Source organism: Pseudophryne corroboree, chromosome 6 (genome assembly GCF_028390025.1).
Source record: "Pseudophryne corroboree isolate aPseCor3 chromosome 6, aPseCor3.hap2, whole genome shotgun sequence".
Classification (NCBI taxonomy): Eukaryota; Metazoa; Chordata; class Amphibia; order Anura; family Myobatrachidae; genus Pseudophryne; species Pseudophryne corroboree.
The window spans coordinates 533388299-533409629 of NC_086449.1; the positions used below are offsets into that span (position 1 = coordinate 533388299).

At 45.3% G+C, this 21331-nt stretch overlaps 1 protein-coding gene across 5 annotated transcripts in view; it reads left to right on the top strand.

The window, feature by feature from the left end:
* Positions 1-21331, top strand: part of CEP83 (centrosomal protein 83) — a 256578-nt gene that overhangs the window by 83207 nt on the left and 152040 nt on the right. The window lies entirely within an intron of this gene.

Consider the following 21331-nt stretch of genomic DNA (forward strand, 5'->3'; position numbering starts at 1 on the left):
AAAAACAAAGAAAACTTGAGCTTGTTACCACTGGCTATACGTGTGTGTGTGTGTGTGTGTGTGTGTGTGTGTGTGTGTGTGTGTGTGTGTGTGTGTATGTGTAATATATATATATATATATATATATATATATATATATATATATATATATATATATATATATTATATACAGGTTGACTCTCCCTTATCCAAAATGCTTGGGACCAGAGGTATTTTGGATATGGGATTTTTCCATATTTTGGAATTATTGCCTAACATAATGAGATATCATGGTGATGGGACCTAAATCTAAGCACAGAATGCATTTATGTTACATATACACCTTATACACACAGCCTGAATGTAATTTTAGCCAATATTTTTTACAACTGTGTGCATTAAACAAAGTGTGTCTACATTCACACAATTCATTTATGTTTCATATACACCTTATACACACAGCCTGAGGGTCATTCAATACAATATTTTTAATAACTTTGTGTATTAAACAAAGTTTGTGTACATTGAGCCATCAAAAAACAAAGGTTTCACGATCTCACTCTCACTCAAAAAAGTCCGTATTTCGGAATATTCCGTATTTCGGAATATTTGGATATGGGATACTCAACCTGTATGTATGTATGTATGTATGTATGTATGTATGTATGAATATATATATATATATATATATATATATATATATATATATATATATATATATACCAAAAATGGACCGGCACTCTCCTAACCGACTCTTCTTACCCCGGTGCCTTCTGAGACAAATGTGTAAACTCCAAAAAAGACAGCGGCACTCGAGGGTTTAAAATGAGAAAGTGTAATCAAAAAATCAACAGGTAGCCGACGTTTCGGGGCTCACATGCCCCTTTGTCAAGGTGTGTTACACACCTTGACAAAGGGGCATGTGAGCCCCGAAACGTCGGCTACCTGTTGATTTTTTGATTACACTTTCTCATTTTAAACCCTCGAGTGCCGCTGTCTTTTTTGGAATATATATATATATATATATATATATATATATATATTAGATTATACACCACAATGCGGCTGGCCGTCACAGAGGCTCAATCAAAACATGACAGATGCTTATGTCAATGTTTCAGGGCTGTCACCCTTTTATCAAGACACACTGTATAACATGGACAACACACATAAATACCTTACCAAAAACCTCATGCATGGACCGGCCAATGCGCTCCAGGAGATCCGGTGACGTCATTAGCAACCGCTGGCATCCCTAGGTGGCGTATTTCGAAGGGAGTGTACACCATCACCATAGTAACAAACATGGCTGGGAAAATACATGAATAATGTACATTAAACAACATAGTAACAGCAAACATTAAAATGCCAAAATAGAAAAAGTAAGAGTCTATGCAGAAAATAGCCAACACACTGTGCAGCAATGTATACAGTATAATATAGACTGTAACCATAACCATTGTGTACCGTCAGATGGATAACTAGATGTACAAACCAAATGACTATCCTTATTGTGTAACAACGACTATAACATGATCTGTCACAGTAACCACTAAGCATTAAACTGTTTGGTTTGAACGATATGCTTTCCTGTACGTGCTTTCTGTGATAATGCAATCTTGTTTCAACCACACTTCATTCTCCAGTTCTAGTTTATTGATAAGTAGTCACGTGTAGTGATTTGGCTGTGCTTAGTTGTTCACGAACTCAGCGTCCCTCAGGCAGTACTAATCAATGCCTTGACAGCTCCATGGCAGTTTCATCTGGGATATGTGTTTCCGCCAATTCCACCAGAATCCCACGTCTACTTCAGCGCATAAGGCAAGATGGTCTGCCAGTCATTCTCGTGGCTCTGGATTGGCCTCGTCACCAATGGTACTCTTCTACTCAGCATGGTGACCAGAGAACCTTTCCGTCTACCTCTGCGTCCAAACCTCCTTCAAGGACCTTCTCGCCACCACGATTTGCCACGTATGGCTTTGACGGCATGGTTCTTAAAGCCAGCATTCTAAGGGCTAAAGGTTTATCTCGACCAGTGGTGAAAACTATGCTCCAAGCTAGGAAAACAGTCACCTCTCGGATTTATCACGGGTGTGGCGTATCTACATTGCTTGCTGTGAAAAAAGCGGGTTGTCGCCGGGCTTCTTACGTTTACCTTGCCTGTTGTCCTTCCTTCAGGATTGTCTGACTAAAGGACTTTGTCTTTTTTCCTTCAAAGGGCTGGTTTCCGCTTTGTCAGTGCTTTTTCAGAGAAGGTTGGCTCTTATTCCGGAGATCCAGACGTTTCTTCAAGGGGTGTTCAGGATTCAGCCTCCGTTTGTTCCCCCTGTTTCACTTTGGGATTTAAATTTTAGTTCTTAAAGCTCTTCGAAAATCTCAGTTTGAACCACTAGAATCTGTAGAATTGCGGTTTCTTACACTTAAAGTGTTTTTTCTTTTGGCCATTGCTTCGGCCAGGCGTGTTTCAGAGTTGGCGGTCCTTTCCTGCAGGCCGCCTTTGTTGGTTTTTCATGATGATCGAGTGGTTTTGCGTACAAAGCCATCCTTTTTGCCGAAGGTTGTTTCGATTCTCCACCTAAAGCAGGACATTGTGTTTCCAGCGTTTGTTCCGAATTCATCCAGAGAGGATAGTCATTTGGCCTTCTTTGGATGTTGTTAGGGCCTTACACATTTATTTGTCCCGTACGGAATCTATTCGTCATACAGATACGTTGTTGATTCTGATTGATGCACCCAAACGAGGTTGGCCGGCTTCTAAAAACACGGTGGTTAGTTGGGTGACCTCTGCTATTCGGCAGGCCTATGTATCTTTTACGGTTCCCGTTCCTGAACCCCTGAGGGCTCATTCGACTAGGGCCGTTGGGGCCTCCTGGGCTGTTCGTGGGGTTGTCTGTTGAGCAGCTGTGTAGAGCGGCGATCTGGTCATCCGTTTATACCTTCATGAGGTTCTACCGTTTTCATACATTTGGTTTGGAGACTGCCTCTGCCTCTGTTGGGCGGCAGATTTTACAGTCTGGTTCTGCCTCCTCTACTTAGCTTGCTTTGGGAAATCCCATCAGTAAGTGCGCAGCATCCCCCAGATGGATGAAAGAGAAAATGGGATTTTAATTTACTTACCATAAACTCTTTCTCTGATTCCACCTGGGGGACGCTGCGATCCCTCCCGTATTTTTGTCTGGTTTATTGATGATGTTCTGTTCTGTCTCCTTCGTCTTTGCTAAACATTAAGTGAGGTGATTCTGTGACACACTGGGGATGGGAGGGGTTAGAGGGGGGAGGAGTTTGTTTCTATTGGTTGTGTGCCAAACTCCCTACCCACACACACTAACCCATCAGTAAGTGCGCGGCGTCCCCCAGATGGAATCAGGGAGAGAGATTTTACGGTAAGTAAACAAAAATCGATTCATGCACTATGGAGTGCCCTTCTATCTTCATTTGATTTATAGATAGAGATAGATAAACGTATATAGCTAGAGATATATAGAGCTAGATATAGATAGGTACAGATGTATAGCTATGTAGAGATTGAGAAGTTCGATAGACTTCTTGGAAAGCCGCCACTAACCCCTATTGCACACTGTAACTGAAGCCGCTGCGGCCGCTGTAATAAATCCTTTACCTTCGTACTCTATCCCCAGTTAGCGTACACAGTCCCGTACTGTGCACGCACTTTGCGTGCACACGCCGGAATAGCTGTTCAGCTTACACTCAGTGCATACACACAGACCGACACGCTGAGAGTACGAGGCAGCTCTAGGTGTGGCAATTACACTATACAAACGCTCAACAGAAACTGAATGCGACACCAGTATTTGATTGTATGTTGTGGTCCAAAGCAGCAACAAGTAATATATTTGTAAAAGGGGATTACAATAAGTTAAAATATAAATGGTACAACACAATACAATTCAATCACAGAGAGAGTGTCACACCCAATGATACATACGTTTGTTCACCTGCGCAACCCGGATCCGGTCCTCTAGTCGATCTGGCAAGATGACCTTAGAGCAAGAGAGAGAGAATGACCGGCCCAGGTGCAAGGTTTATATACCCTTGCCCAAAATACAATACAATGGGGTTGTATGCTCTCCACCGATTGGTTGGAGGGATGGTCGTTTACAGTACAGGAGAGGTCATTGGTCGGTTTGAAGAGATGGGCGATGCCTTGATCCAGGGGTGTGTACAGCTGGTCAGCTCTGGATTCCCACCGCATACCAAGTACATAATAAACACAAATATACCTTTAATCTGCCTTTGCAAATAACTATTCGCAACGACATGCGATCTTCTCCAAACCAACAACGGATTATTACTCATAATTATCCGAACACGTTGATACCATGCATGATGCTCTGATCAGTTACTGTCCCCTCGCATACTGTAAAGGTGTATAATTCCCTTGTTGTGCCTTGCAAATAAGTAAAAGTTGCATGAGGGGAAAGGGGAGACTATGTGTAATGTGTGTACTAAGTTTGGGAAATATGTAATGTGTGACCGATATTTCCATGTTCATTAGGTTACTTTGTTATGTTATCTCCAAGCAACATGATCCTACACATGAAATGACCAACCATTCTCAAGATACACACAAATAAATATATATATATATATATATATATATATATAATTCCAAGAGTTTTGACTATAAATGTTATACCTCTGATCTATAAATGTAAGTTGTCAGCTGTTAGTGATTTGTATCAGCACGGCTTGTGTTTACTTTCCTCACAGATCAGGGTGCCTGTTTCATGATCACAAACCTTTGCGTAAACAAGACATGTCTTGATATATTCAAGACATTGTTTTAGAAGAATGTGTATGTGTGGTTTGATTAGTTTGTGTGTGAACAGTAACTTGCCTTTGAAGATTACACTGTCTACAAATTCTGTACTATAAGGATAGAATATGGAACATGGCTCTGGGGGCCTTTCTATGCGATTGCGTATGTCACCGTATTTACCCATACCCCACGCTAATACGCAGGGCTTCACGAGCCAATGTATGCAGCGTCCGGGTTTGCGCACTCACGGCTAATACGCAACTGCACAGAAGCCACTCTAAAATGGTGTCTGTATGTGTAGTGCGGGTTTAATATTTTCCGACTTCGACAGTCCACCCTTTGGCAGTCAACAATAACTGCCATAATTAATATGCAGAAAATATTTACATAATAATACATAGATACACTGTTTAGAGTATGCACCTTGAAGTGAGAGAAAAAGTCATAGGTGAGAAAATGTGTGGCCTATTGTGATAGGAAAAAGCGTATATGTATGAGTAAATGCTTGAGGGGAATGTATCATCGTGCAGTGTAAGCTTCTAGGTTTTGCGAAGTATTCATTATATTCCTTCTCATCCCGTATTAAGGGTCTGTACATGGTCCAACAAACTCCACCGAGCTATATGATAAATGGGGAGCACATTTATCTGATGATACATCGTGGGGATCCATATGTGTGAGTAATTATGTGTCCCTATTATCTAATGACTATGTGTGTTTCACTAACCTAGCCCTACAGAGATGAACAGAAGACATGTAACGGTACATACAACAATAAAATTAAATTTTTGGTGATTGATGAGTTGGGTTCCGGTTTGTGGATTTCCTTTTTCTGATGCTAGCCTTGGTGAAAGTGATACGCTGATCCTGGGGTCCTACCAACCCGTACTCTCCATCAGATCTCACTCCAGATCCTTGCTCCACCTCTCTGGGACCCTCACAAAAACAAGTTGTCCTTATTAAAACCAAAGTCACTAACAGAACCCGAAACGCAGTCTCTTGTAACCGATCCATTTCGTTAGGGGAAAGGAGGAAAATAAGGAGAAAAGAAAGGAAAAATGCAGGGGGAGGTGAAAAAAGAAAATGGCACGACAACCGTTCTAACTCTAGTTACTGTCCGTGCTCAGATGCCTTTCAACAGTCCTGCCTCTCAACTTTCCTGGAACAAGCACTCTAGTGATACGAGGTTCTCTTCCACCTGCTCTTTGTCACGAGTCTTCTCCGGGTCAGCGACCTTCTTGCAATGGGACGAGTGAACCCAAGTCTCTCTCTCGGCAACCTTCAATGCTGTTGTGCTGGTTAACAAAACTTGGTATGGTCCTTCCCACCTGTCTGAGGCAACCTGAGCGTAAGAAATTTCGAATCATCACATAATCCCCAGGTTCAATGTCATGACAATTACTGTTTGGTAGGTCAGGAATCACCAGCTTTAGATTTCTTTGTTGATTTCTGAGCTGCTGGCTCATCCTAACCAAATATTGCACAGTCACTTCATTATTACATTTCAAATCATCCTGGGGGTCAATCATTACGTGAGGTTGTCACCCAAAAAGAACTTCAAAGAGTGATAGGTTAAGTGGTGACCTGGGAGTGGTTCTGATGCTTTACAACACTAGTGGCAATGCCTCTGGCCACAACAATCCAGTTTCAACCATCACTTTGCTAAGCTTGTTCTTAATAGTGCTATTCATTCTCTCCACCTTTGCGCTCGCCTGTGGCCGGTACGGAGTATGTAGCTTGCTATTAATACCCATCAGTTTGCACATGATCTGAAAGACTTCACCTGTAAAATGGGTACCCCTATCACTTTCAATTATTCTAGGGATACCATATCTACACACAAATTCCTGCACAATTTTCTTTGCAGTGAACGTAGTAGTATTTGTGGCAGCGGGGAACGCTTCTACCCAATTTGAAAAGACATCTGTACACACTAGGACATATTTCTGATTCCTACAGGGTGGTAACTGTATGAAGTCTATTTGTATTACCTGGAAGGGTCCGTCCGTAGGAGGGATATGGGATGGCTCCGTCGGTATTGTCTTCCCAACATTCTTTCTCATGCAGGTAATACAAGCCATTGCCCTCCTACCTGCATGAGATGAGAACCCTGGTGCACTCCAGTATGCCCTGACCAGTTTGCACATACCCTCCTTGCCCAAGTGGGTCAGGCCGTGAGCTGCTTCCGCTAGGGCTGGAAGATATGCCTTGGGGGCCACTGGCTTACCGTGCCCATCTGTCCAGAGGCCCGAAGACTCTCTTCCATATCCCTTCGCCTTCCAGACGGACTTTTCCTGCAGGGAACACAAATCTTGCATTTCAATGAGTTGTTGTGTGCTTATTGTGTTAAATGTCATCAGTGGTGTGATGTTGGTTAGTGTGGCTGAACTTGCTGCCTTGGCAGCTTCGTCTGCCCGGCTGTTACCAAGTGACACTGGGTCTTGACTGTAAGTGTGGGCTTTGCACTTGATAACAGCCACTCTGTCGGGGTCTTGTATTGCTGATAGCAATCTTTTGATGTGGGTCGTATGCGCCACGGGTGTGCCAGCTGCTGTCATGAAATTTCTGAGGCGCCATAGGGCCCCGAAATCATGCACCACTCCAAAGGCGTACCTGGAATCTGTGCATATATTAGCTGACTTACCCTTGGCCAGTTCACACGCTCTGGTTAGGGCGACCAGCTCAGCAACTTGTGCTGAGTGCGGTGGGCCCAGGGGCTCAGCTTCTATGATACTTCTGTCGTCTACAACTGCGTACCCAGTGCACAGGTCTCCCGAGTCTGTCTGCTGTGGCAACTACCGTCAGTGTAGAAGGTAAAATATACGTTTTCCAGTGGGTTGTCACTAATGTCAGGTCTCGCAGTGAAAGTCTGGTTCAGGTATTCCATACAATCATGCGTATCAGTGTCTGCACTAAATCCTCCTTCACCATCATTCTCATCCTCCACCCTTTGTGTCTGTCCAGGCACACTTGGCAGATAAGTTGCAGGATTTAGTGTGCTGCATCTCTTAATGGTGATGTTTACAGGGGCAATTAGTGATAATTCCCACCTTGTAAACCGCGCAGATGAGACATGTCTGGTTTGGGCAGAGTTCAGTAAGGCTGATACTGCATGAGGTGTATGGACGGTCAGGTTGTGTCCTAACACTACGTCTTCGCTCTTACTCACTAGCAAAGCTATCGCTGCAACAGTTCGCAAGCCTGTGGGGAGAGACCGTAGTAGTATGCTACTGGTCTGCTGGCATCACCATGTTTCTGGGTTAAAACACCTGCCGCACACCCAGCACTCTCTGTACCGTACAATTCAAATGGTTTCCCATAATCTGGCATACCTAATGCAGGTGCCTGTGATAGGCACTGTTTGAGTCTCTCAAATGCCAGTTTGGACTCATCTGTGTGCGAAATCCGATCTGGTTTGTTTGAAGAGACCATCTCTTGCAAAGGTAAAGCCAGTATGGAGAACCCTGGGATCCAGTTTCAGGCAGTACCCACACATTCCTAGGAAAGTGCGGATCTGTTGCTGGGTTTGTGGCAGAGTCATGTTGCGAATCGCTTCTATCCTATCAGCAGTGAGGTGTCGTTGTCCTTGTGTCAAGCAATGCCCCAAATACCTCACCCTTTTACTGCACAACTGTAATTTATCCTTTGAAACCTTGTGTCCTGTCTGGGAAAGGTGAAGCAGCAGCTGCTTCGTATCTGCCAAGGACGTTTCAAATGAGTCAGAGCACAACAATAAGTCATCAACACACTGTATTAGCACTGAGCCATTTTCAGGTTGAAAGGATTGCAAACAGTCATGCAGTGCTTGGGAGAAGATACTTGGGCTGTCAATGAAGCCTTGGGGGAGACGAGTCCAGGTGTACTGTACTCCCCTGTAAGAGAAGGCGAAAAGGTACTGACTGTCGGGGTGGAGAGGGACAGAAAAGAAGGCAGAACAGAGATCAATGACAGTGAAGTATGAAGAGGTTGCGGGGATCTGCATCAAGATGACAGCTGGATTGGGCACTACGGGGAATTGACTCTCAACTATTTTGTTCCACCCTCTTAAATCCTGCACTAGCCGGTAACCCCTCCCCCCACTCTTTTTCACAGGGAAGATGGGACTATTGTCAGTGCTGGACGTCCTGACTAGGATGCCCTGTTGTAGCAAGCGCTCTGACGGGGTACACTCCGAATTCCACCTCTGGCTTCAGAGGATACTGAGGGATTTTTGGAGCTATCCTACCATCTTTTACTTGTACTACTACTGGGGCTACATTCGCCATCAATCCAGTGTCTTGTCCATCTTTGGTCCAAAGGGAACCCGGTATTCGTGAGATCATTTCCTCTACCTTTGATGGACACTTGTCTATAACAGCAGAATGCGACATTAGCCTTTGAGGGGTGTCTAATATATCTTGCACTTCTTGAACGTGATTCTCAGGTATATCTAAGAAGACACCCTCAGGAGTACAATATATGACACACCGCATTTTACACAATAAATCTCTTCCAAGCAGGTTAGTCGGAGCCAATGCAGCTAGCAAAAAGGAATGCTTGGTCTGCAAGGGCCCTATCGTAATCTCTGCAGGTCTACTCAAAGGGTATTGTTGCACTGTTCCTGTTACTCCCATTGCCGAAATTGTTTTGCTCGTGGTCAGTAAATTGGTTGGAGCTTTGAGTACAGATCTGGCCGCCCCTGTATCTACAAGAAATGGTTGTAGTGTTTCTGCTACTTTGACCAAGACCTCAGGTTCATTCCCAGGGCCAGCGATCAGCTTCACAGGCTGCAAACTACCGGTGTGGTCTAACCTCTATTGGGGCCGTGGACCCACCCTTTGGGCGTTGGCGGCTATGATATGTGAGGGGGATAACGGTAAGTCTTCGGGGGCTCGCCAGTCCTCCCGTGGTGGGTACCTCCTTGTTTCCCCTCTATGCGGCTCGTACTCTCTCCTGTATGATCCCTGATCTCCCCTATGTGTATAATTACTTTGCTCGTGTTCTTGTCTAGGGGGTCTGAATTTTTGTGTGCTGTTACAATTTCTGGCATAATGCCCTTCCCTTTTACACAGATAACAAACTCTTGGCTTTTTCCATGTGTCAGAGGCCTGGGGTTTTGGTCGAGTTGGTGCTCCTTCCAGTGCTTGGATGCTCATCACCATCAACCGCTCCCCTTGTGCCTCACTGGTTTTCTGGATATTACGGTCGTGCTCCAGTGCTGATTCCCTAAGTGCAGTCACCGTAATACCCCTCCAGTTTGGCAGAGAAGTTTGCACCCTGGTTTTCAGTGCCTCCTTCAATCCCTCCATTAATACAGAGACAGCTACTTCCCTGTGGTTGACATTGTCTCTAATATCCTCAACCCCAGTGAATTTAGCCATTTTCATCAAAGCTCTGTGGAAATATTCGGATGGCAGTTCATTCTCTTTCTGTCTTATGGAAAAAATCTTATTCCATCTAACTACGGCTGGGAAATACAAACCTAGTTGTATATTGATTTGCCTGACATTCTCCTGATTGTAAGCATCAGTGAGTGGCACTTCTGCATCTAGGTTGCAGTCTGTAATACATTTTGGGATGTCAATGTTAGAGGGGAGACTCGCTTGCAACACCGTCCGCCAATCTTTGTTTGTGGGTTCTTGGGAAAGTCCTAAATCTCTTATATATTTCTGGCATCCGACTAAATCCTTTCTGGGGTCAGGGAATTCTGCCATTATTGACCTCAGCTCCATACGGGACCAGGGACAGTACATTGCAATGTTCCTGATTGGGTTCACCCCCTGAGTGTCAGTTCTCCCGTTAGGGACTGCAATCACCCTAACTGGGTGCAACTCAACCACATCTTTCTTGTTTGTCTCTACAATACGGGGAGTCACTGTTTCTGCATAATGGACGGTACCGTACTTACCAGTCGCCACGATCTCATCTGCCCCCTCACTGGCTGATGTGGCCACTGCCCTTGGTGGTTGGGCAATGCCCACCCTTGTGTCGTGTATGGTGGCAGCCAGGGCAAGGGCTGAGATCATGCTAGGCTCATCCTCTACGTTGCTGTAATCTTGGGGAGAAGGTAAAACAGAGTACAAGGTACAAGCATTAGTTTTAATACATTCGCTGGGCATTTCCCTGACCTCTACCTTTTGTATCATTGGTGGTGACACTCTTCTCTCCATCAACATATGGTGGTGCGGTCGCATTCACGCTTCTGCCTGGTTTGGAACTTGCTGTGCGAGCAAGCTCCCTTTGCACATCCCCCTCTTGTTGCCACAAGTTTAAACAATCTGTATGCATTACCCTTTGCTTTCTGGATTTGAGCAGGCATATTCTAATCCTTACATTGTGTAGTACCTCTGGATCAAAACTACCTATCCCAGGAAATGATGCTTTATCCCCCACAGTCATTCGTGTCCATTCATCACAAAAGGTCTCAGTGTGGGGACCATACTTCCCCCACATTACCAACCGAGCTGACCCCCTGGGTCTCAATTCTGCTGTCTGAACCCTGACTGAGGAACGTCCCTGTGTTGTGCACTTGGCTCCCATTGTGGACCCTTTTAACACGGGGAAAACTTCCTAAAATGCTCCAAACACAGTAGTCTAACGGTGGAAGTCCTCAAAGTTCTTCCACTAACTTCTTCTGCTCCGAGTACCACGGATCCGCCCTATTTAGTAGACACGCGTAGCCAGTGCAGGCCCTACTTCGTCCTATATCCCCTGGGCCTTTAGGAGTAACTTACCGTACCCAGTGAATATCTGCCTAAAAGATGAAAAAAATTTACACAAGTCACGCTTGCATGTGCTTTACACAACGCGTATGATGACGAGATTTACGCACAAATATGCAAAACTTCGTATCACGTTGCGCCACGTATCGCTCACACAACCGTGCGGTCCAATCGTACCGCTTATAGACAATTGCTATCTATAAGTTGTAGGATCACTGGAGTCTTCACACTGTGCTCCAAAACAGCCGGAGTGTAATACCAAGAAAAAAAACCTTTAAAACAACAACTTCACAAAGCTTTATCACACTCCGTTGCACGTGTTCGCCTAGACCGTGCTCACCAAGTTCACCAAGTTCACCAAGCGGGGTTCAATACATTCACACCTTTTTTCAGGCCACACTAACGCTCTATAGTTTTCTGATCAGAAAAATATCCTTTCCTGTTAACTGATAGCTTTCCCCAGAGGTAACACACTTTATCAATGTTATTCTAATCTGCGTTTGAAACCGGATAGTTATGTGCTATTTGTAGATAAACATCTACTACTCCGCTTTAAATTTAACTATTGTGTGGTTTGTCCTTGGCGTTAGCGATCTTACGCAATTTGCCTAATTACGCAACGCACGTGCCTTTTCACGCTTGTGCGCGCTTGCGTACTTTGTCCGGGCCACGTGTACAAAAGTGCGCCCCCACTAAAACAAATCACACAGTATAAATGTGAGCAATATAAACTATTGTCACTCACGAACACACCCCACAATTGCTCTGTTTTGTTAGGCGCCGGGGTCCGCTCGTCGGTGCGGCCCGGCGCCTAGCAACCAGGGACGCCGTGCGCGTTCAGCCGCCGGCTCCCTGGCAACGCTTGACGCCGGGCGCACAGAGCCGCTCTGACCTTAGCAACAGGGACGCCACGTTCAGCCGCGTTCCCCGTTGCTGGGTCTGTCCTAAATTACCTGATTATGTGCTGGCCGTGCAGCATGCAAGCTGCACGGCATTTCCATTGATTACCCTGTCTGGATCTTGATTGGAGGGTTCCTGAATAAAGGCACCCTCAGGACTTCTTACAGACGCCGGTGATAGCTTCCTGTTTGCCTGTGTCTGCTACAGAGAGTGTCCAGTCCTGCTCAATCCGGTTGTTCCTGTCCTCAGAGATCCTGTACTCGGAAGTTTGCCATCTATTCCTGGAGTCTGACCGAGCACCTTTAACATCCTGTGGTGTTCGTGAGTCGCGGCTCAGCCGTGTGTTGCGGCTTGTCCGCTTACTGTTTATTATTTAGTTAATTTGTGTTCTGGAGCTTTTGCGGAGGATTCCGCTCCCACAGATCCACTCTGGTATCCAGCGGTGCTGGATAGGAGTAACGGATCAGTGGTTCTTTGGTTGTCCTTTTCCCTGGCGGCTAGTCCGCACATACCTTTGGTTAAAGTTAGTTAGCTTGTAACCCCTGGCCTGGTTGCTTAGTCAGAGGGCCCCTTGTTATCACCCTGTCTCGGATTTCCCTTTGTCTCCCATTAAGACCTGCGGGGGCATCGGGGTTGGGCAGACATAATCCGCCCTTCGAACGCGGCTGCCATGGGCTCAAGCAACCATAGTCTCGCAAGGGATTTCTGATAACACGGGCGAGACAACGGAGTTAGGGCGCCAGGGGTTACTAGGCTCTCCTGCTCCCACAACCAGCATATCTTCCCATTACTCAGACCTCTGCCATAAGATCTCTTCTGGTCTGGAGTACGGGAATCATAACATGTTTAACCTAAAAGACTAGGCCAGAGCTGCGTTTTGTGTTCTTACAAGTATATATCATTAACACAGTTACTTCAAATGTATATAGCAACACAGATGTATCCGGTTTCACACAAACCTATAAATGACCGTTATAACCTATGGCAACAATATGTGGGATGGATGCAAAGTATGGGTACGCTGTGTGCGCCTTTACGCAAGGTTACATGTGCAAAAGAAAAAAAACAAAAAACTTTTAAATGGCTTTTTTTTCCCCTTTGTCCTTGCGGTTCACGCCAGCATCCCTAACCAATGCAGTACAGGCGCGGTTCAGCAGCACAAGATAGCTCAACACAATATAACAATGCTAATCCACCCTTTGCTGCTGGCAAGCGCCTGCAATGTTGTGCAAAATCCGGGTATGAGACGAGCCGGACGATGCCCTCAACTGAGAAGTTCGATAGACTTCTTGGAAAGCAGCCACTAACCCCTATTGCACACTGTAACTGAAGCCGCTGCGGCCGCTGTAATAAATGCTTTACCTTCGTACTCTATCCCCAGTTAGCGCACACAGTCCCGTACTGTGCACGCACTTTGCGTGCACACGCCGGAATAGCTGTTCAGCTTACACTCAGTGCATACACACAGACCGACACGCTGAGAGCACGAGGCAGCTCTAGGTGTGGCAATTACACTATACAAACGCTCAACGGAAACTGAATGCGACACCAGTATTTGATTGTATGTTGTGGTCCAAAGCAGCAACAAGTAATAATATATTTGTAAAAGGGGATTACAATAAGTTAAAATGTAAATGGTACAACACAACACAATTCAATCACAGAGAGAGAGTCACACCCAATGATACATACGTTTGTTCACCTGCGCAACCCGGATCCGGTCCTCTAGTCGATCTGGCAAGATGACCTTAGAGCAAGAGAGAGAGAGTGACCGGCCCAGGTGCAAGGTTTATATACCCTTGCCCTAAATACAATACAATGGGGTTGTATGCTCTCCACCGATTGGTTGGAGGGATGGTCGTTTACAGTACAGGAGAGGTCATTGGTCGGTTTGAAGAGATGGGCGATGCCTTGATCCAGGGGTGTGTACAGCTGGTCAGCTCTAGATTCCCACCGCATACCAAGTACATAATAAACACAAATATACCTTTTAATCTGCCTTTGCGAATAACTATTCGCAACGACATGCGATCTTCTCCAAACCAACAACGGATTATTACTCATAATTATCCGAACACGTAGATACCATGCATGATGCTCTGATCAGTTACTGTCCCCTCGCATACTGTAAAGGTGTATAATTCCCTTGTTGTGCCTTGCATATAAGTAAAAGTTGCATGAGGGGAAAGGGGAGACTATGTGTAATGTGTGTACTAAGTTTGGGAAATATGTAATGTGTGACAGATATTTCCATGTTCATTAGGTTACTTTGTTATCTCCAAGCAACATGATCCTACACATGAAATGACCAACCATTCTCAAGATAAACAGAAATAAATATATATATATACATATACATATATATATATATATATATATATAGTACCTTGTTGCCCCGGCACTCCAAATATCCACTAGGGGATATGTCTCGCTCCGGTGCCTTCCTCCGTGGAGAGCTTTGGTGAGGCCCCCCAGGGTATAGCGATCACAAATGAGGCGGCACTCAGAGGCTGTCACAAATTCTTGTAATAGTGCAAAAGAGAAATCAACGTTTCGGGGACCAGTTCCCCTTCTTCAGGATATGTGTAAACACTGCACGACAAACATTTAAATACTTAAACGAAATACTTACCCCCCACCTCACACCCAATCACCTGGCGTCTCCCCTGGTCTCGCCGCCGTTCTCACCGCCCGGCGCTGCCGGCTGCGTCCACTTCCGCCGGAAGTGACGTCGCGGGAGTGTGCCGCGTTACCATGGAGACGCTGGCTATACTCAATAACAATAACAACACATCCGTGAACCTTATTTAACAAAAGTATGCAGTGCAATTAGAAACTTGTTTCATCCTAGTGCGTGTCACTATAAAGTGCTAGTATCAGCTAAAAACATTAAGAAAAAACACACATTTAAAAAAAACAGTGTTAATGCCTTTTGAAATCCCCCACTAAAAGTGTCAATACCACGTAACAATATTATCTCATAATCATAATAACGCAAGCCGCTCCTGTCCTTCCTTGTCCTGAACCATCTCAATAGCAAATGTCTACATACTCTAACATTGCGACATTTAAGGGAATTTTTATTATAGTTAGGCTTAACTCCCTCACTGTGCATTCACCAGATCATCTGCTGGTTTCACGGGTGCAGGAGCTTTATTAACCGTTAATACACTGAACAGCTACGGCCATCCTTCCCACTAAGTATTTCATCTCCCCTATCCATTTTATGAACCCGATGGGATAAAAACTGTCTTAAAAATACTGCTACCCACCCCCCTGGCGACTAAAACCTACACCCCTAGGGGGAACTAAAGAAAATTAATGAGGCCCAGATTTTCATTCAGGCCTCCAGGTTTCAGGGTTTGTAGTCTGTGGATCCACATGGACTCTAACTGTAAAAGCTTTTTGCCTCTGTTTCCCCCACGGGGGGATTCTGGCACATGGTCAATAATCCGGTGCTTAAATGTGGCCATGCTGTGTCTGAACTCGACAAAGTGTTTGGCGACTGGCTGTTCACCACTGCCCGTCGCCAAAGCGTTCCTGATGGCTTGTCTGTGCTGAGCCATGCGCACTTTGAACTGGCACTCGGTCTTCCCTATGTAGTACCGGCCACACGGGCACATAATGGCATATATGACAAACTTGGTACTGCACGTTAAGGGCCACCTGATCTTAAAACTTTTCCCGGAAAAGGGGTGAGAAATGCTGTCACCTGGGGACATATGTGCACACGTCGTGCAGCCTGTGCATTTAAAGCACCCATTTTTTCTGCTTAAAAAATGGTGGATGGGGGCTGCTTTCAACTTGGCCATGTCAGTTTTTACAACGAGGTCTTTTATGCTGCGCCCTCTAGTGTAGCTTGGCATAATGCGCTTGCTCTTAAAGATTGTCAGCTCGGGATCCGATGTGACTATCGGCCACAAACCTCTCATCCTTTTCCTCACCTGTCCACTGTTGACGTCATATGCACTCATCCAGGGAATGCAACTAGTGATGTCCCTGGGTGGTGCTGTTTGGAGAGTATCTTCTCTCCTCCTAGCAGTGGCCTTTTGCCGAGCCTTACTTAACAGTTTTGAGGGAAAGCCCCTGTCTCGGAGTCTGCCCTCCATTTCATCAAGTTGTTTGTCTCTGACCTCCACATTTGTGTTGGTCCTACAGACCCGCAAAAATTGTGAATAAGGCAGGCCCCTAATAGTTGAGGTTGGGTGGAAACTGTCATACCTCAAAACCGTGTTGCGGTCCGTAGGTTTCTTGTATAAGCACGTATCAATCCTGCCTTCCTGGAGCTTAATGAGGATGTCTAAATAGCACATTTCATGTTGGCTCACATTCATCGTAAATTTGACAGGACTGTCTGATGTGTTGTGCCTGTCAATAAGGGACACTAAATCCTGCACTTCGCCTCGCCAGAAGATTAGTACGTCATCTATATATCGGTAGTAGATGAACAACCGATTAGATATCGTTAGCTCAGCCAAAAACAATTGGCATTCCACCTCCCACATGAAGGCATTGGCGAACGAGGGTGCCACGGAAGATCCCATGGCACACCCCGTTCGCTGTATGTAAAATTGCCCATCAAAGATAAAGAAATTATGGGATAAGGTGAACTGAAGCAACTCTATAAAGAAATCTATATCTGGCCCAGTATATAATGCGTTACCAGTGATTAACCGTCTCACTGCATTGACCCCCTGTTGGTGTGGGATACAAGTGTATAAACTGGTAACATCGATGGTTACCATCGTTGTGTCGGGTGGTACCTGTTCGATGGAATGAAATTTTCTTAATAGGGTGCTAGAATCCTTAAGATGTGTGCTCGTGCCCTGTATACATGGCTGCAAAAAACAATCCAGGTAAATAGCCACAGGCTCGCACAGAGACCCCCGGGCAGAGATGATAGGTCTACCAGGAGGCCTCTGTGCGTCTTTGTGGATTTTGGGGATTGTGTAGAAAATTGGCGTTACTGGAAAATCAGGACACAATCTTGTGAATACCTCAGCCGTAATGATCCCCTCTGTCTTAGCTTGCTCTAAGAGCTGGATTAGTTCAGCCTCATTTGTGATCGCTATACCCTGGGGGGCCTCACCAAAGCTCTCCACGGAGGAAGGCACCGGAGCGAGACATATCCCCTAGTGGATATTTGGAGTGCCGGGGCAACAAGGTACAATATTTGGATACACACTTGTTTTCACAGTGAGTCTCCCAGCCCAAGGCACCCTCCTGTTTAAGATCTTAGAAGAATTCACTATCTCCAGGACATCTTCACTTAAAACACCTGAGCACTGCTTTGGGAGATTGCGAGCTAAGCAACCCCTAGCTCATTCATTCTTTGCACTAATTGAAATAAGCACTCTGCAGTACAAGATTGGGAAGAGGAGCAGGTACTGTCTTTTATCCCTTTTTTCACACGTGTTTTACACATTTAGCACTAGCACTTTTTGAAACGCAGCATGGCTGTCTCTGTCCCGGATCATAATGATTTTACGGCTTTTTTATTACACTGTGATACACACGAAACGCTGAGCTTCTCTGACTTAGAGGCGGAAGCTATTTTACATAAAGAACCAGCTTTTATTGAAAGCGTTGCGACAACAAATGATGAAGCCTTTAAAATGTTATTACGGCTCAAAAAGCGGGAACTTGATTTCCAATACCATGGACGGACATTATCGGATTATTACCGCGCAAAGCAACTACCAAGAGGCTTTAGGGTGCACAATGTGCCTACCATTGGACGGTACAATATGGAGTTTTGCAAAAAGTGGGTGTCGGTGCTGAACAAGTGCTCAATGGACTTAATACTGCTGGTGGTAGAAGAGTCTAACAGAGAGTGTGAGAAGACTAAAGTTCAAATTGCCAGTTTTGAGCAGGAACATACGGAGCTTTTGACATCCTTGGAGTCCAAACAGTGGATGGACAAATTAAAAGACCAGGTAGACACATACAGGACCAATTTGATCAAATTTAAGAAGGAGAAGCTCTGTAAAGTACAGATGGACTATGCGCACCATAGGGTTTACCCATGGTTGGGCAACTCTTCAAACACGCAAAACAGGCCCAGGCCCTTTCGGGGCAGGAGGGACAGGAGAGGCGTGGCCCCCAATACCACCTCAGCGAGCGACTCCGACGACACCCGTAGGTCAACATCAGCCTCTTCTCAACGTGAGACCCCTTTAGAGCCAAGAACCCGTGCAGGGCTGGCCGCACGGGACCGAAACGACTCTACACGAGGCGAGGGGGACAAAATAAGCGGCAAAAACAAACCGAAGGCACCAAAAACGAAGAAACGGTAATTTTCAATCTCTCTCCAATACCTTTGACACCAGCCGAGGAGAGAGTACTTAATAAAGGCTTATCTTATGTACCTACCAATTTTGGTAATGAGTTTCAACAGAAAGTTAATTTTTACAAACTGCACCGCACTTTAAAATTAAAGGAATTTTACAGCAAACAACCTCCACAAGCAATGAAGGCCTCCTTACCACAAAGAGTTTTACAATTGGGCCCCAAGTCACGGTTTGACCCGACCACACAGAATGCATCATTAAAAACGTTCCACAGGATGCTGGAAACCTCTGATAAGAAGAGTGGGACACGCAGATTTCATAACCTGCAGCACGAGGAAAGAGGGGCTCTGAAGGCACTGAGTGAAAGAAAAGATATAGTGATCCGCGGAGCGGATAAGGGCGGCTCCGTGGTGGTCCAAAGCACGGCAGATTACACGAATGAGTGTTTGAGACTACTCAGTGACATTAACACCTATGGTAAATTAGCAAAAGACCCTTCACAGACTTTTAAGGCTGAACTAATCCAGCTCTTAGAGCAAGCTAAGACAGAGGGGATCATTACGGCTGAGGTATTCACAAGATTGTGTCCTGATTTTCCAGTAACGCCAATTTTCTACACAATCCCCAAAATCCACAAAGACGCACAGAGGCCTCCTGGTAGACCTATCATCTCTGCCCGGGGGTCTCTGTGCGAGCCTGTGGCTATTTACCTGGATTGCTTTTTGCAGCCATGTATACAGGGCACGAGCACACATCTTAAGGATTCTAGCACCCTATTAAGAAAATTTCATTCCATCGAACAGGTACCACCCGACACAACGATGGTAACCATCGATGTTACCAGTTTATACACTTGTATCCCACACCAACAGGGGGTCAATGCAGTGAGACGGTTAATCACTGGTAACGCATTATATACTGGGCCAGATATAGATTTCTTTATAGAGTTGCTTCAGTTCACCTTATCCCATAATTTCTTTATCTTTGATGGGCAATTTTACATACAGCGAACGGGGTGTGCCATGGGATCTTCCGTGGCACCCTCGTTCGCCAATGCCTTCATGTGGGAGGTGGAATGCCAATTGTTTTTGGCTGAGCTAACGATATCTAATCGGTTGTTCATCTACTACCGATATATAGATGACGTACTAATCTTCTGGCGAGGCGAAGTGCAGGATTTAGTGTCCCTTATTGACAGGCACAACACATCAGACAGTCCTGTCAAATTTACGATGAATGTGAGCCAACATGAAATGTGCTATTTAGACACCCTCATTAAGCTCCAGGAAGGCAGGATTGATACGTGCTTATACAAGAAACCTACGGCCCGCAACACGGTTTTGAGGTATGACAGTTTCCACCCAACCTCAACTATTAGGGGCCTGCCTTATTCACAATTTTTGCGGGTCTGTAGGACCAACACAAATGTGGAGGTGAGAGACAAACAACTTGATGAAATGGAGGGCAGACTCCGAGACAGGGGCTTTCCCTCAAAACTGTTAAGTAAGGCTCGGCAAAAGGCCACTGCTAGGAGGAGAGAAGATACTCTCCAAACAGCACCACCCAGGGACATCACTAGTTGCATTCCCTGGGTGAGTGCATATGACGTCAACAGTGGACAGGTGAGGAAAAGGATGAGAGGTTTGTGGCCGATAGTCACATCGGATCCCGAGCTGACAATCTTTAAGAGCAAGCGCATTATGCCAAGCTACACTAGAGGGCGCAGCATAAAAGACCTCGTTGTAAAAACTGACATGGCCAAGTTGAAAGCAGCCCCCATCCACCATTTTTTAAGCAGAAAAAATGGGTGCTTTAAATGCACAGGCTGCACGACGTGTGCACATATGTCCCCAGGTGACAGCATTTCTCACCCCTTTTCCGGGAAAAGTTTTAAGATCAGGTGGCCCTTAACGTGCAGTACCAAGTTTGTCATATATGCCATTATGTGGCCGGTACTACATAGGGAAGACCGAGTGCCAGTTCAAAGTGCGCATGGCTCAGCACAGACAAGCCATCAGGAACGCTTTGGCGACGGGCAGTGGTGAACAGCCAGTCGCCAAACACTTTGTCGAGTTCAGACACAGCATGGCCACATTTAAGCACCGGATTATTGACCATGTGCCAGAATCCCCCCGTGGGGGAAACAGAGGCAAAAAGCTTTTACAGTTAGAGTCCATGTGGATCCACAGACTACAAACCCTGAAACCTGGAGGCCTGAATGAAAATCTGGGCCTCATTAATTTTCTTTAGTTCCCCCTAGGGGTGTAGGTTTTAGTCGCCAGGGGGGTGGGTAGCAGTATTTTTAAGACATTTTTTATCCCATCGGGTTCATAAAATGGATAGGGGAGATGAAATACTTAGTGGGAAGGATGGCCGTAGCTGTTCAGTGTATTAACGGTTAATAAAGCTCCTGCACCCGTGAAACCAGCAGATGATCTGGTGAATGCACAGTGAGGGAGTTAAGCCTAACTATAATAAAAATTCCCTTAAATGTCGCAATGTTAGAGTATGTAGACATTTGCTATTGAGATGGTTCAGGACAAGGAAGGACAGGAGCGGCTTGCGTTATTATGATTATGAGATAATATTGTTACGTGGTATTGACACTTTTAGTGGGGGATTTCAAAAGGCATTAACACTGTTTTTTTTAAATGTGTGTTTTTTCTTAATGTTTTTAGCTG